Raw genomic sequence first — 18201 nt, 5'->3', positions numbered from 1 at the left:
ACAAAGCAGGTGAGAATCATTGTTGGAGGAACAACACTGTGGAGTTGACCAAGAATTCTCTCCAGGTCTGTGTGTCCACTGGTGGTGGCTGTACTTTCACTTTCACCTCCTCTTCACCTTCCTGTCGTGTTCGGGTCAAATCTGATTGATGTACAAGTTAAAACACTCATAAATATTGTGTTTTACATCTGATTGCCTCAAGGCCTTACACTCTACGCACTTGAACATATAAAATTAATTTTGACCTCTTTCATTGAATTTTGAGTGTTTTAATCAACACCTGTGGTGTTCCCGGTCAAAAGTGACCGCCATAGGAAATGAATGGGTATCCAGACCCATACACACCACCCCAACTCATTCACTCACCAATTCACTCACTCACTCATTTCACACTGAACAAAGTCTTTTGCAGGTACACATCTCTTTCCCGGGCTTACGTGCCGACCGTCCCAGGTGAACCAACTTCCTGATGAAACAACGTATCATATCTTATCATTCATTCATCATCCGTACCTGCTTGGTCCTGGTCTCTGCAGCACATCTCATGTCCAATTTCCAGCGTTTTGGGTTCTTCCAGTGTATAGATCGTTGGCTGTGATCTACCAACACTCCGCGCCTCTGATCTGCGACTAAAGTAAGGGGTGGGAGGTGAACACGACCGTGTTGGACTTTGAGCTGCTGCTTTAGTGTTTCAGGATTCCTGGTTCTAGTCTTTCTGATACAGGAAGTGTTGCCTGAAATGACAGCACACTCTGGAAAAAGGTTTAAAAAAAAGTCAGTAATCATGGAACGTCAATAGTCTGTATATGCTAAAATATGACATTTCCAGTAAATTAATCAAATGAACTGAATTTGACTTTTTTCAACATATGATGAAGATAAAAACAGTTTTCATCCACTTTTCATCCCCAAGAAAAATAACATCTGCAATCTGTTTTTCACCAGAAATTCCAGAAAACATGAACGATAAACCTTCAAGAGAGTGATAAACATTAACTAGAAGACCACACTTTAGAGAAAGTGCCACTTGAAGCTCAACACCTGGGAGGAGGCTGCCCTCCAGAGAGGCATGTGGAGCAGGATGGTCCATGAAGGCTCAGTACAAATAGAGAGGGACGTCCACAGTGCCGCAGGGAAAAAGAGGCCACTGAGAAAGGAGAGAGCAACCACCAAGACGCGTCCTGACACCTCCACCACCACCACGACAAGCATTCACACATGCACCCACTGCAATAGAGACTGTGGATCAAGGATTGGCCAGTTCCACATCACAGCAGAGCAGAGCCACCTACAGGAGGACGATCACACTTGCTTCAAACAATGTCACTGAGTCTCCAGTGGAGTGAAACAGACACTGGTCCACCTCTCACTGACCCTGTTGACTGGTATCACATTTCATGTGGATCCATGAGTCAGTGAGGACTCACCCTGCTGCTGCTGCTGCCTCCACTCAACATGGAGCCTGACGGAGAACCACTTGGGCTTTGAGCTGCTCCCCGTTACCTGAAATCCCAGAGCACTGTGAATGATTGAGTGAGTGAGTGAGTGAGTGAGCTCCCTGTTTCAAACAGACACAACTAAACTTGGGACATAAATATCACATTCATCAGTTGTTTCAAATCCCCGAGGGTTGAGCTTTCAGGAACTGTTTTTTCTGTGTTCTTTTGTCATCGGGCAGCTGAGTGGGCAGCTCAGCGGGCAGCTGAGTGGTCCTCAACCCACTGCTGTGCAACCTGATGTCTGCATGGAGGACTTGTGCTGCTTCAATCGAGATCTTCAAGCTGTTCAAATTGTGTCCAGACTCGCTCTCTAACCCCCCCACACCACACACACACACACACACACACACACACACACACACACACACACACACCTGTTTCTTTGGCTGGTGAACTCTGCCAGAGGATCTGGAGCCAAACTATGCAGTACTTTAGAAATCAAAATTAAATCTGCAAATGTGTGAAGACTGTCCCAGTTTAAAAGACTGTGGGCCAGATCCACAAAGCGATTGCGCGGCTTTTGCGCCTGAAAATCCGTGTAAATAGCGCCAAAAACGGTGATTCCGATCCACAGAGAGGACGCAAACGTGAAAATCGGCGCAAAAGTAGCGGCAGGGTTGCGCCAGACTCATTTGAATGTATTTAAATGAGTCATTACGCGCAAAATGACACCCCCCCCTCTATGCGAATATGCCTAATTCAAACCGTGGCAGATCCAGAAAGAGTTTGCGCTTGTGTCTGCGCGCAGTTTGACAGACGCAAACACCGCCGGCCAAAACCAGGCGTAGCTTCTGTCTGTCAAAGTGTTTCTGGCTTCTGAGTGTAACTTTCCTCTCTGAAAAGCCGGCAATATATATGTATATATATATATATATATATATATATATATATATATATATATATATACATACATATATATATATATATATATACATATATATATATATATATATATATATATACATACATATATATATATATATATATACATACATATATATATATATATATATACATATATATATATATATATATATATACATATATATATATATATATATATATATACATATATATATATATATATATATATATATACATATATATATATATATATATATATACATATATATATATACATATATATATATATATATATATACATATATATATATACATATATATATATATATATATATATACATATATGTGTGTGACCTCTCCTACTGTCCTGCTTGCTGTATAATGAAGACTTGCAGAAGTCAGGTGTGGAGCAGCAGTTTATTCTCTGAAACAGAATGGGACACAACCATAACTTGCTCCGTGAAACTTGGTCACCTCCTGCTTCATGGGCTTCCTCTGTACTGAAGTAGTGATCGTATAGTTGTTTTTACAATACAAATAATATTAAAAATAATAAAATAAATAAAAAATAAAAATAAATGTTTCTACAAAATACAAAAAAATGACATTCGCAATTTAAATAATTCACTCCCTAAAGCTCCATTTTTATACACTGTAACATTCTTCCAGTTACACACACATACCTGAAACAGAATGGGACACAACCATAACTTGCTCCGTGAAACTTGGTCACCTCCTGCAGAGACAACGTGCTCCGTATGAGAGCTGTGTGCTGCTAATGGACATGCTAGCATGCTAATCGTTTTTAATAGCAATAAAAATAAAAACGAACTTTGCTTTTAAAAAAAAAAGTAAATGAAAGACACCAGCACACATTTAAACACTCAAACACAGTTACATGAAGCATAGCTCAACTTATTGCATTAATTTCTGTCTCAGCAGGGAGGAGACCGTCTCACCTGCTTCATGGGCTTCCTCTGTACTGAGGATCGCCCAGAATGCAAAGCGCTAACTTCAAAATAAAATACAAAATAAAATAAAAATAAAATATAAAGTGCCATGGCTGTGCCCCAACCAAGTTTAAAAATGATTGAACACAATTTAATAACACGGTTACATATGTAGGTCCCCAAATCTTACATATAGATCAGCATAGACTACAGTATATATGCCAATATTTTAGATCGGCTATGAAAAATACAAATGGTACTCAGGTGTTGGTGACAAACGCGTCTTGCATCGTAATGCCAGGAGCGCTTTTATCCTAGCAGAGTTTCACTGTCAAACACATGCACTCACCAACAACCTTTGGCGCAAACTGCTCTCAGGTTGCCAGACCGCAACATTCGCACCTGTTTCAGGTGCCGCATTCGTGGGCGTGTTTGCGCCTGCATGTCATTAGCGCAAAAACCTTTGTGGATACCCGCAACTGTTGCGCAAATTGCCGCCACAATCCCGCCGCAAAATGCGCCGCATTTTAGCGCTGCGCGCCCTTTTTTGAGGATCTACCCCTGAGAGCAGCTACACACACACACACACACACACACACACACACACACACACACACACACACACACACACACACACACACACACAGCAGCTCTAATTGGCTGAGAGCTAAATATCTTCTTATCTTTCTGGGTGTAAATGAATCTGTCCATTTTTTAAATGTCGAAATTTAACATTTGGTTACTATTTTTTCAGATATTATTTCTGTCAAATTCATTTGAATCAACAGAAGAAGAAAATCAGTGTGTAGTTCAAACTTTGTGCGTCTTTGTGTTCAGTTTTTCTGCTGTAGTTGTGCTTTTCTATTCATTCCAGATGAATTCCACTCCATTTCCTTTTCAAACCTTGTAGGTGTTGAGTGAGCTGCAGCGCCCCTGGCTACAAGTTTCATACTGTGACTCTGCCGACCGAGGTAAAAAAAAAAACAACAAACTCTGACACTTTGCTGAGGACCTCCTGGAGGAGCTGAAGGTGCAGAACCTTCTCAGGCCTCTCTGAGGAGGAACTTGCGGCTGTCGGTCCTCTGCTGCCCCCTGCTGGTCACACAGGCATCTTACACCTCCGTTCGTCTGTTCAGCACAGTGCTTCCTGAACACCTCACCGGCACACTACAGCCGCCTGCTAGCACAAAGCTGCGCAGAGCCTCCTCGTTGTTCTCCTCACCTGGAGGACGCTTGGTGATCAAGACCTGTGGCCCAAAACTCGGTCCTATAAGATAAGTGCAGGAACACTGCTGCCTCGCCCGCACTTGATTGCGCTAGCCGCCCTGTACAGACGGTCGACGGTGCATGTTGCTTCCGTCGAAGTGTGTGTGTGACATCATGGATGTCTTGTTTTAGGATATAATATAATTCATTGCACAAACTGTCAGGCTAAGTATAAGAGCTATAGTCTACTACAATCAGTCGTGCCAAAAAAGAGACATTGTCTTTATTTTTCATTTTTATTTTATTGTGTCAGCATTAAGCAGTTAAAGGTCTACTCTTTTCAGCCATAAAGCCCTGATGGTATGCTTTACCTTGATCTAACAAGGAGAACCAAGAGTGGCCTCCCAGGCCATCCATGATGTCTTGCACTCTTGGAATTGGCTGGCGGTCAGGGATTGTCTTTTTGTTAAGCTCACGGTAGTCTATGCACAACCGCAAGCCACCACACTTCTTGCGGACACAGACGACTGCAGATCCATAGGGTGAGTTCGATTTTCTTATCCAGAGTGTGTGTGTGTGTGTGATTGCATTGTTTGTTTTTCTTGCTATTTCAGTACATGTGACAGATTTTAGGGAACTTTTAGTAACCAACTGTTTATCTTTTCTTTTGTAGTCGCTGAGAGCTGCTGGTGGTGGCGGTGTCCCGGGTGGTGGGCCCCTTTGAGTGCTGTGACCCGGGATTGTGGTTGTTTTCTTCTTTTTTTTGCACTTCACTTTCTTTGCAGGTGTGTCACGTGTGAGTGGGGTGTTCCTTGTTTTCTTTGGTTCCTCCCCCGTTTGGCCCCCTCATCGGTAAGCCTCAGTTTCTACACCAAGAATAAGGAGCTCAGTAGCTCTGTTTTAAGTGTTGGTCTGTTTGTTCCTTTTATTTTTAAATGTTGAATAAAAGTTGGTTTGATATTTTAAACATTCTGAACCACGTCTCCTACTCCTTCCTCGTAGAACTTACCTGTGTGCCTAATTATTACTTTTGTGTTTAGTAGAACTCCCTGGGTGAAATTCCCAGGGTGGCGTTGTCGGTTCCTTTTCATTTTGTTAAATTCCCAATATTAAATCTTGCTTTATCAGATAGCCATAACCACTCTCATCGCCACAGGATATTTGAGTCAACTGAGTCAAACTGTCGTGTCTACTTCCCAGTCTCAATAAACATGTTCACTACTGCTTTGTGCGAGCTTCTTAAATGGAGGTTTGTCGGGGGTTTTCCCTTTTTAGAAGCAAGCCACATATTTTGTGTCTTTCCACCACAAGACATTGGCTTTTGTCACTCTCTTCGTCGTATTGGGAAAAAGTGGCATATCAGACTTTTCCGCCACGAGTCGCTCGTCAACATACTGCTGTGAAAGAGGGGTGACACAGAACGCGAGGTGCATTTAGGTGCTGCTGCGTAAAACTAAAAGATTTTCCTGGGCAAATATTCATTTGACAGACGTAAACGAAGTGAAATATGACTTCAATTTAAGTTTGTTTTAGTTTGTTTTTATAAACACACAAGTTTGAGTTAGTTATCGTTTTTGAAAAAAGTTCTTGACTTCTACTTTAGAGATATTGATGACGAGTTGTTGTATATAAACGGTGTGACTATGTGTTTCGGCAAGCGGTGGTGCTGTCTGTACATAGCTTAGCAAACGGCTAGCGCTAGCACCCCCTTTCAATGCCAGAGTGAAAAGATCCACACGGAGTGTTATGACCCACGGGTGGGTCTAGGTGCCTCTATGTTTGTGTCTGTGTGTGTGAGAGAGAGTGGATGACGCCTTGCAGGTGCGGTCCTGGATGTCGGCTGCTGATTGGACGCGCCACGGCTGAGAAGGAGGAGCAGTCGAGCCAGCCTGACGGTCATCCCTCCTCCGCTCCCAAGTCTGCAGTTAGTCACTTCTGAAATGGTGTTAGAGCACGCAGCCGTAGGTAGTGATGGCCGATGGAGGCTTTGTTGAAGCTTCGACACTTGTTTCAAAAAATGGTTCATTACTCGAGGCTTCAATGACACAGTGCTCGAGGAGGTCATCTAGTGCTCAATAAAATGAAGTGCAATGGAAATGTGTTTATTGTTTCATAGGTTGTTTGGGATTTGATTCGCCATGCATTCTTGTTGGACAACACTACATGCTTGTATGGTTCAATGCTGACACAATAAAATAAAAATGAAAAATAAAGACAATGTCTCTTTTTTGTCACGACTGATTGTAGTAGACTATAGCTCTTATACTTAGCCTGACAGTTTGTGCAATGAATTATATTATATCCTAAAACAAGACTAAATAGCCCATAGTTTAAAAATATGTTCAATAGTAAGTGTTCAGTGGGTCAGATGTCAAATGTGATCTATTTTAAATGTGGAATAGATGAGCTAAATAACACATATATAATACACATTGATGGGAATTGAACCGTCGCCTCAGTCTTGCAAGTCCAAGATTGTCATAATGTACCACAAACCCAAATCACACTCCCTTTTTTCATCGAAGCTGTTTGAGTAGCGTTAGCACACCGTGATTCCTCATCAACTACAGGCCTACACTTCAAATAATTATGAGAAAATCCAACGTAAAGAGAGCACTTCCATTAGGAAATAGTCAACATGAAATTTCGTCTTCTACTGACACCTGCTGGTCAAATTGAATAGTTGCAAATATTGTGAAGAAGTTGTCATCTAATTCTAATCCTAAACAATATGGCCATTCGAAGTGAAGTATTAAGACAATTAATCAGGTTTGTACTGCTTGATTGAACACATTCATCCCGTTCCAGTGCACGAAAACCCACTTCCCTTCAGGACCGTGTCAGCGAAGCCAAAACTTCCTTGAGTGACGCTGTTTCCCACCATGTGTTGCGCGACTCCTGTGGGGTACGGTGTGGAGGCAAACACAATCGATCACAGACTCCTGGATTCAGATCGCCGTGCGGATCACTGTTAACATCACTTTTTAACACCAACAACAAAAAAATATAAAAGATAAAATACTAAATGAATGAATTAAATCTTATTCAATTTAACCATTTCTAACATTTCTTTTTAACACTTTTCATCTTTTTTTAACATTAACGCAGTATTGTGATCAATTACATGACTCTTCAATTATAACCCTTTACACACTCCCCCTCAACAAAGATGTCATCCTCGACATGAAACGATTAGGGCAGATGCATATCATCCAATCAAAATATTCAAACAGTTCGTATGCAGACATTTGGCCTACTTAAAGTCCTTAAGTGTTTGCAATATGTGTGTAGCGCAGATCAAGCTGCTTCAACAGTCCATTGTGAGTGTATTTGTGTGTATTAACACTCTGCTTTCTCAAAAGTCCATGCGTGTATGGGATGTGTGTGTGTGTTTGTCACACTCGGCTTTTACACAGTCCATGAATGTATGTGGTAGCACTCAGCTTCTGGAAAAGTCCATGAGAGTGCATGTGTGTGTATAACAGTCCATGAAATGTATGAGTGTGTGTTCTGTGTTCTCAACAGTCCATGAAATGTATGAGTGTGTGTTCTGTGTTCTCAACAGTCCATGAAATGTATGAGTGTGAGTGCTTTGTGGTCAGTACCCATGTAGGAGTACCGGTTGATGGTGGGGAACCGGCACAGCATACCTCCATTGCATCCCTGCTATTTCTCGTTCATGAGGCAGAACTTGGTGTAAATATTGAGGATGAGCTGGTGGCCCGACGCTGTAACAAACTGGTTTACCCAGTTCATTGTAGGTGAAGACTCTTGGTGCCTGTCTCTCTCTCATCGGCCTTCTGGAAAGCTGCAGAGCCTCACTGGGATTTCCACTTGGAACAGGTGATGCAGGTGCTGGTGTACTGTCCTCTGCAGGAACCTCCTCTGGACAGACAATTTCTACCTGGTTTGGTGCACAGCTTTGATCCAGCAAGTGTGATTCACTTTGATTGTCATTTATCCGTTCCATCGGTTCCTCCCTGGAGTCAGCGTTCATAGTATCATTCACAGATTTGGTTTCGGTTAGGACTGTGTTGTCATCAGCCTGAGACTGCATTGCTGGTGGAGGTTGTACTGGCAAGTAGCAATACCAATCATCCTCATCCTCATCGTCACTGCTATTTTCAGATTGTACTGTGTTGTCACCTTTGTCATCACTGATGCTCTTTTTCTTTGGCGGTTTAACAACTTTAAGTGGGATTTCCAATGGTAAGTAATTACAGGGAAGAAGAAGGTTCCGATGCAGGATCCTGCTGTCTCTTTTTCTCCCTTGCTCAGGCACAACTTCGTAGATTGGAAGCTCTTTGTTTACCTGACGCACAACTTTGTAGATACAGTCTTCCCAGTGACTGCGGAGTTTGCCTGTCCCACCCCTGGGAGTCATGTTTCTGACAAGGACGTGGTCACCCTCTTCCAACACAGAGCTCCTGACTTTGTTGTCATAATTCCTTTTTCCTCTATCTGCAGATTTTTGTGCCCTTTCTCTGGCAATCTCATATGCTTCTTGCATCCCACTCTTCCATTTTTTCATATATTGCTGGTGGTCTGAGGTTCCAGTCTCTGGTGTTAGTCTAAATCGGAAGTCAATAGGAAGTCGTGGAGCTCTTCCAAACAACAAGTAGAAGGGGGAGAATCCCGTGACGTCACTCCTCGTACAGTTGTATGAGTAGATGAGCTTGTTTAATGACTCCTTCCAGTTAGCTTTCTCCCTCTCTGTGAGCGTTTTCAGCATCTGTAGGAGCGTTCTGTTAAAGCGCTCAACTTGACCATTGCCTTCTGGATGATATGGTGTCGTTCTTGAGCCTACAATGCCACAGTTTTTCGTCAACTGAGCAAACAGTTGATTTTCGAACTCGCCTCCTTGATCGTGATGTATTCTCAAGGGGAATCCGAACTTCAGGGCATAGTCGTTAAATATTTTGTCAGCTACTGTTTTGCCAGACTTTGATGTGGTCACGTAGGCTTGTGCAAACCTTGTAAAATGATCAATTATTACCAATATATACTCATATCCCCCCGAACATCTATCTAGATGCAGGAAATCAACAGACACTAATTCAAAAGGCTGAGTAGTGATAATGCTGGTGAGAGGTGTTCTCGTTTCTCTACTGGGCTTCTTGCTTTTCAGACAGGAGCAACTTGAAGACACATAATGTTCAATCTCTCTCTGCATCTGTGGCCAGAAGAATCTGTCTCTTACCAATGAGGTTGTTCTTTCTGCTCCTTGATGTCCCATCTCATTATGTAGTGCTTTTAATACTGTGTCTTTGTACTTTTCAGGAAGGACCATTTGTGTTCTTACAGCTGTTTTGCGACGCAGAATGCCATCATCATCCAGCATCAGCCTCTCCCATTCACGCATCAGCCGTTTAGACTGCATACTGAATGACTTCAACTGTTGAATTGTGGGCTTGATACCAGACATCATAGACTCAACCACAGGGCCAATGTGCTGATCCTCTCTTTGGGCCAGACGGATCTCTTCAGGAGGGATAGGCTGATGCGCTGAGTCACCTATTGCTGTACACTGTGCTGACAGGGTCATAGGCCATAGAATGGTGCCCTGCTCCTCAACAGACTGTACTGTGGCTTGTACTGATCGAGATGAGAGTTCCTCTGTACACTCCTCCATCAGAGTCTCAATATCAACAGGCATCCTGGAAAGAGTGTCAGCATCTGTATTCTCTCTGCCTGGACGGTACTTGACAGTGATGTGAAAATCTGCCAGCTCAGCTACCCACCGACATCCAGTCGCATTCAGTTTGGCTGTTGACAACACATAAGTGAGCGGATTATTGTCTGTATAGACAGTGCAAGAGGAGCTGATCAAATAGTCTCTGAATTTTTCACAGACAGACCACTTTAGAGCCAGGAACTCCAGTTTCCCTGAGTGAAGATGATAGTTCTTCTCAGACTTGGTAAGTGTGCGTGATGCATATGCAATGACTCGCATCTTTCCAGCTTGCTCTTGATATAAAACTGCACCGAGTCCTTGATTGGAGGCATCTGTGTGTAGAACAAAAGGTTTACTAAAATCGGGAAATGCAAGAATGGGTGGCTCTACTAAACAGTCTATCAACTTCTCCAGTAGTTCTTGATGTTTGTCAGTCCATGTAATGGGCTGATTTGAGGGAACCCCTTTGCATTTTACTTTCATCTGTGTTCTCTTTGTGCCTCTTGGTTTGTTTTCAGACTGTTGCGTATCTGGGGATGCTTTTAGGAGGTTGTAGAGGGGGCTGGCAATGCAGGAGAAGCCTCTAATATACTGTAGTAGCTAAGGAGGCCCATAATGGTTCGAAGCTCTCCTACTGTGCGAGGTCTTTTCTCTTTCAGGACTCTCACTGCAATAGTGTCAGCCGGATCCATTTTACTGCCCTCTGCTGATACTATGCGTCCCAGGTAGCGCACTTCCCGCCTGAAGAGCTCACATTTGCTGGGCTTCAATTTAATGCCATGGTGTCGGAGCCGCCTTAGTACTGTTCTGACATCCTCCACGTGGGCTAAAAATGCTTTGCTGAACACTATTGTGTCATCGAGATATGGGATACAAATTTCATCCCTTAGACCCTCCAGACAGTCCTCCATACATCGCTGGAAGGCAGCGGGTGCATTCATCAGGCCGAATGGTATCCTGATCCACTCATACAGACCCCAGGGGGTCACAAAAGCAGTTAAAGGTCTACTCTTTTCAGCCATAAAGCCCTGATGGTATGCTTTACCTTGATCTAACAAGGAGAACCAAGAGTGGCCTCCCAGGCCATCCATGATGTCTTGCACTCTTGGAATTGGCTGGCGGTCAGGGATTGTCTTTTTGTTAAGCTCACGGTAGTCTATGCACAACCGCAAGCCACCACACTTCTTGTGGACACAGACGACTGCAGATGCATACGGTGAGTTCGATTTTCTTATCCATCCCTGTGCAATCAGGTCATGCAGATAGTCCTTCATTTCTCTGTACAATGGCTGGGGAACAGACAGGTAAGTTTTTGCAACAGGCTCAGTGTCTGTTAATGAGATAGAGAGCTGTAGCTTGTCTATACACCCAATATCATTCTCTGATTTGGAGAAGGAAGCTGATTCATCTCTCAACATTTTTTGTACCACTGCTTTTTCAGGCTCAGTAAGATGATTTAGGTCAATTGGGGGGTCCCAAGCATCACTGGAGGCTTCATCCTTTTCCACATCCACTTGACTCACCACGGCTGTAGAGACAGGTGGAAATTTGCGAAGACTGAGGCAGGGTAAACAGCTTGAATTGGTTGCCCTGTTCCTACAACTGTTCTCCCAGCCAACACAATATCATGGTCCGTGGGGTTCTGTACATCAATGATAATGAATGGCTTCACTCCTTTTTTTAGTTTCACAAGGGTGTCGCAGAACTCGAGCCCCTCTGCCCACTGTGGGTTTACATCAGGCTCAAATATGAGGGTGATTTCCTCTTGAAAGGGAGATGTTTGTACACGGCATTCTACCTTAATAGAAGTGTGTTTAGGCACATTTAGTCTCTCTTTTGTTGTTTTTACCATGTACTCATATGTCTGTTCTGTGCTCACTTGTTCCACACAGGTTTGAACACCACTTGTTTCAAATCCAGGAAATGCTGCCACGACACACTGAATCAACTGATGCTTGTTGGCTGTGTTAGACTGTTTTAACTCGGTGTCAACAATGAGCCCTATTACATTGGAACCGATGATGGGCCGGGCCAGACTGGTGCCTTTCATGACAAGTGTGGGGACGATAACCTCTGTCACTGGAGCTCCATCAGTAGCTAACTTGAATGTAATTTCAACCCAGCCAACATATGGCATACTTTCTCCATTAGCTGCAGTGATATCTAGGCTGTTGTCAGCTTCCAGTATTTCATTAATGTCTCTGGGCACCACATTTGGCAAGTTTTCCCTCCTCCATTTCTCGTCGATTATTGTTACCTGCGACCCCGAATCCCATAGAGCTCTAGTCATTTTGTTTTGGATGTAACAGTCGATCAGATACTTTTTTCCAATTAGTGGAGCCATTTTTACTTGTGTCTTTTGCTTTGATGACTTTGCTTGGACCGTCTCACATGATGTTTGTGCACAATGGTTTTTATGAACAGTCCAGTTTTCAGCCTGGCAGAACTTGGAACAGTACAGCACTTTTTTGCATGACATGCATTGTCTGAGTTTCATGTTATTACCCTTTCTGCCACAGTGTACACAGAACTGGGACAATGTTGTTGGATGAGTCACTCCCTGTCTCGCTGGAGTGACCCGACTCCGTTTAAAGGATTGCTCCTCACCTGCCTTGCTTCCCTCATCCTGCAGCCGGCCAGGAAGTGCTCGCTGCTGCCACAGCCATAGCAATGCATACAGTCTTCAGTGTTGTTTTGCTGACAAGCGAAGCATCTCCTATGGCGTCGAGGGGCTGCCGTTGGGAATGCGGGCTGGGGGACGACCATGTGGTTATACCGATTGTGACTGCCTCGTTGACCATAGCCTGGCAGAGACCATTGTCCTGGCGGTGGCATCTGTGATGGGGAAGAGACTGTCATCTGCTGAATAACATTATCTTGTGGACCTCCTACTTGGTTGGTGTTTGGCGAAGGTGAGCACTGAGGTTTCTGTATGAACTCTTTGATTTCAGAAACTTCTGCTTTCAGGTCGTTCAGAAGAGCCATGTTGGACCGCATTTCCTTGAGCTCAGACAGGATGTCTGGTTGCATCTTACTGCTGGTCTGCTGGACTGTTGTTTTCTCTTTCTTTTCTCCAGGACTGTCGCAGGTCTGTGCAGAATGGATGGCTGCAGAACGGTGTGGCGTTAGCATTCTCCTCTTGTCCTGTCTCTCATTTTCATAGGCACAAGAAGTGTTTAGTTTTTCCAATAGCAGCTCATCAGAAACATTTGGCTGCTTAAGATATGGTTGAAGATCACGTTTAATGTTGTCGCTTTGCAAACCAGTTAATACTGTGTGCAGGAACATGTTTTGGACAAGACCAGGGTCATATTTTAATCCAGACTCAGATTCTTGTGATGCAAATAAAATCTTTTGTCTCAGGTCCAATGCACGAATAACAACATTTTGAGGGGTCTCTTTAGCACCTTGAACCTCAGAACTTAACTGCTTGTAAAGATCTGTTGCACTTTTCTCCTGATAGTGGCACCTGAGGATACGTCTCAGTGTGGGCAATGTCAGATTAGTTTTACCCTCTAGATAACTGCAGAGTTGCATCCCAGGAGCAATAGCCCTTATCACAGCATCCAATATCTCCACCTCGGGGAAGCCCTTGCTCAAACCATGCTCTATTTGGCGTGCAAGACTGGAAAAGGTAAGGCGATCTTTCTGTCCGGGCTCACCAATTTGGCCAGATATTTTAAAATCTTTATGCCATGAATGTGGAGCTTGAGAGAGGGTGGTATGGGGGGCTGACAATCTGTTGTGTGTGGTGACTCCCCTTGATGGTTTTTCACACTCACTTTGTCTCTTCATCAACGACAATCGAAGTTGCAGTGCCTCAATTCCCTTAGACAACCGCATCTGTTCCTCATTTTTTTCATTTGCTGGCGTTCATCTTGTTTCTGAGACATGTTAACTTGTTCAGTAGGTTGAGATACATTCCCAGTTAGAGTTTTCTCACTAACAGCCTGGCACTGAATTATTTTATCCATTAGGGGGAGGAGTTCAGCCATACCATCATCCTCTAATTCTCTTAACTCCTCTCATTGCAAATGGTTGCTTATCATTGAAATCAGTGATGTTTTGTTCTTGCCACTTACATGCTCAAATTCTGGACCGGAGATTGTCAAGAAATCACACAAGTTCACAAGGTGGTCCTTTGACAGTGTGCACAATCCTTGTATTACCTCAAGCTGTAGTTTCTCTAGCTCTGGTGACTCCATATTCCGCGTAGTGACGAGGTAATAAGTAGGCCGTGATAGCGTTAGCTCCGAGTTAGCGGCGTCAGCTCTCCTGGTAACTTTATTGTACCTCAGATTGCAAGCAGGCTGTATCAGGGATCCCGCAGTTCACTGCAGTTACTTCACTACCAGATGCCGCTGGACTGGGTGATTTGGGTAGGCTGAACGACAACGGGGCGTGTTTCGTAATAAAAGTTAGCCCACGTAGCGCTCATCCCAGCGGTGCCTCCAAAATGTTGCGCCCCTGAAAGCAGGGAGAAGTTATCACACAGGGTGATGACAGTGCTTCCTCATCAGAGTGTTTATTGCAATGAGATTTATTTATTTATTTATTATTAATCGCTTACACACGCACGCACACGCGCACGCAGCAAAATTACTTTCGATCAAACCGAAAATATTCCATAACACGCTCTTAGCGTCCAAAACATTTTTATAATATTCCCACACCCCCTTTACTGCTTTCCTGCTCACGACACACCTGAAAGCAGGGAGAAGTTATCACACAGGGTGATGACAGTGCTTCCTCATCAGAGTGTTTATTGCAATGAGGAAGACACTGCGACTCCCGTGGGGTACGGTGTGGAGGCAAACACAATCGATCACAGACTCCTGGATTCAGATCGCCGTGCGGATCACTGTTAACATTACTTTTTAACACCAACAACAAAAAAATATAAAAGATAAAATACTAAATGAATGAATTAAATCTTATTCAATTTAACCATTTCTAACATTTCTTTTTAACACTTTTCATCTTTTTTTAACATTAACGCAGTATTGTGATCAATTACATGACTCTTCAATTATAACCCTTTACACATGCAATGCGAGCTAGCGATTCACAATACTATTTCATCACAAACATGGATGTAAAAAATAAAAAGGGACAAAAAATTAAACTTCAGGAACACCACCCATTGCAATACAAGCAGAACTGGGCCGAAGTTTTATATTATGTACACCACAACACAGCCTTCTGGTGGACAAGCCATACTATTTAATCCGTGTCCTCCTATGGCACTTCCGTGGGAGGAACCTCGTCGTAGAGGTCACGTGCTGGTTGCGCGTCACTCCACCAATCACCTCGGGGAAGGTCTGAGACAAGAGCCTAATCGTTGCCCTTGCAGGGTACCTGATACAGGTGAGTGAGTATATGGAAAATATGGGTCAGCGTGGGCAGTCGTAACCGGAGAAACTTGCTGGCGGAAATGATGCACTACAAGTGGATGTGACGCTAACTAACTTGGAATCGCTTGCGGCTGGCAAATGAGTGCGATGGATAAGGTGGAGCAATGATTCAGACTACTCTCCCTCCACTTTTTTTGTTTTGTATGAGCGTTTAAAAAAAACAATAACATAATGATAATCAAATAAATCGAATAAGCTTTAGTTTATTAATCAGAATTAAAATAAGTAGGTTTTGCCCTTACAAGGTTGTAGATTTGTTATAGATGAGTTCCTTTGTTGTAGTTTGGCGCTTGAAAAACTATATATGGGATGTACCATGACCTGAGGGATTTCCTCATCCCATCCCAGCTTGGTTCTCATGCTGAATGTGAATGTATCTTGCTGAACATCCCACTGAGCTCCAAGGGCCCTCTCCATAGGGAGCTGGTCTCTGTCAAGGTTAAGTGTTTTTACCTCTTTAGCTCTCTGCTCTTCAGGAATGGCGGCCAGCACCGAGCGATGATTGCTCACCCACTTATTGAGCTTAAATCCACCTCTACCGCACAGGTCTGTTAGCCGCTGGTACAGATGTATTGCTTGTTCTACCGTGCTGACGGCCTTTAGACAATCATCCACGTAGAAATTTTGACCAACAGTGTTTATAACCTCGGCTGGGAAGTCATGCTGATTGTCGTCAGCTGCTTTCAGCAGGGCGAATGAAGCACAGCTTGGAGATGACACTGCCCCAAAGATGTGGACTAGCATCCTGTGCTCTTGTAGGTCCTTTGTAATGTCCCCATCTGGCCACCAGAGGAAGCGTAAGAAGTTTACATCCTGGTTGAAAACTCTTACTTGATGAAACGTTCCCTCAATGTCAGTCATGAATGCTACAGGGCCTTGGCGAAAACGAAGCAGCACACCTAGCAGTGTACTTGTCAAATTGGGACCCTGCAGGAGCTCTTTATTTAATGATGTTCCACAGTAGGTGGCAGTACAGTCAAATACCACACGCAAGTTTTTTTTTGCGTGGGTGATAGACGCCATGGTGTGGTATAAACCACACCTTTCCACTTTCATGATCCAATTCATCTATTGGCACAATTTCTGCATAATTCTTTGCAAAAACATCTTTCATGCAATCTTTGTACTCACTGAAGAACTTGTCCTTCCTCTTGAACCTTTTCAGAAGATGATGTGCTCTTTGCTGGGCCACAGCTTTGTTGTACATCAGCTTTACGAAAGGGCAGCCTTAGGCTGTAATGTCCATTTTTCAAAACAGCGGAGCTTGAGGCTATTTTCATAAACTCAAGGTCTTCAATAGACATTTTCTTTTTTTCTTCGTAGTATTGCTCAATAAAATCTTGGTTGTATTGTTGAACCAGCAGCTCTTCAATTGATATTCTGTTACACTGCAGAGATCCATCATTCCCATCATCACTGAGAGGCCCATTGATGACCCATCCAAGCAAGGTTTTCACAGCAGGCCCACTACCCTGGCTGCTGATTACCTTCCATGGTTCCATGGCTCTTGGCGCATTGACTCCTATTAGCAGCCAGTCTGCCACGTCAAAATGTTGAAAAGTTACCCCTGTTTTACACCAGAAGCGTTTGCAGAGTGTCAGCAGAGCGTCTGCGTCGACGCAGTGAAACGCGGCCACTACAGTCAATGAGCAGGTTTACACCAGGCGCAGAGCGTCCGCGTTTCAGAAGCGTCCCAGAAGCAGTAAAACGCGAGCCGCTGGAAAAGAACGCCAGAATTTATTCTTTGACACTTGCCGCGTCCCGCCTGCGTCAAACGTAGCAGGTGGGATCGTTCGGACAGGAAGTCAATGGTGTAAAAACACGGTGGATCAGGTTGATTTTCATCATAACACACAATGTGCTGGATTTTGTATTTATATGTGCTGTACTTTACTGTGAAACATCAACGTGACGCATTGGCTTCATCGCTGTTCAGGTCGGCCGTCAAACAAAAACAGATTTCACTTTGAATCTCAAACTATGATGAACAAAATGCATCTATACTTTAAATACCTGCATTTTGTATGATGCCAGCAGTTCGGTTTATTATTATTTTTCTTTTTTACACACATCGATACTTCGAGACACTGTTGGGACAGTGTCTCGAAGTATCTGTCTGCAGAGCGTCTGCAGAGCGACCGCGTTGACGCTCTGCTCACGCTCCAGCACCCTCCCACACAGGACGCGTTTTATGAGCAGAGCGTCTCGTGCAGCGGCTCGATCAGTTCACGCGAGGATTGCAAGATCGCGCGACAACCCAGGTAGTTTTCGCGTGTTTTTAAAGAAAACAACAATGAAACAAAACATCGATACTTCGAGACACTGTCCCAACAGTGTCTCGTAGTATCGATGTGTGTAAAAAAGAAAAATAATAATAAAGTAAACTACTGGCATCATACAAAATGCAGGTATTTAAAGTATAGATGCATTTTGTTCATCATAGTTTGAGATTCAAAGTGAAATCTGTTTTTGTTTGACGGCCGACCTGAACAGCGTTGAAGCCGATGCGTCACGTTGATGTTTCACAGTAAAGTACAGCACATAAGTACAAAATCCAGCACATTGTGTTATGATGAAAATCAACCGGATCCACC

General features: G+C 43.6%; 1 long non-coding RNA gene across 1 annotated transcript; it reads right to left on the bottom strand.

The window, feature by feature from the left end:
• Nucleotides 1-17617: 17617 nt before the first annotated feature.
• On the bottom strand, nt 17618-17943 carry LOC142891213 (uncharacterized). Its single transcript, XR_012927205.1, has 2 exons — nt 17913-17943; nt 17618-17709 (listed from the first exon to the last, which is right to left on the bottom strand). It is a non-coding gene; the product is annotated as an uncharacterized LOC142891213 (long non-coding RNA).
• Between the last annotated feature and the right edge of the window lie 258 nt (nt 17944-18201).

The sequence above is a fragment of the Nelusetta ayraudi genome, unplaced genomic scaffold (assembly GCF_046127955.1).
Source record: "Nelusetta ayraudi isolate G7.1 ecotype Tasmania unplaced genomic scaffold, CSIRO-AGI_Nayr_v1 ptg000029l, whole genome shotgun sequence".
Lineage (NCBI taxonomy): Eukaryota > Metazoa > Chordata > Actinopteri > Tetraodontiformes > Monacanthidae > Nelusetta > Nelusetta ayraudi.
This window is presented reverse-complemented; position numbering and strand designations above follow the sequence as displayed.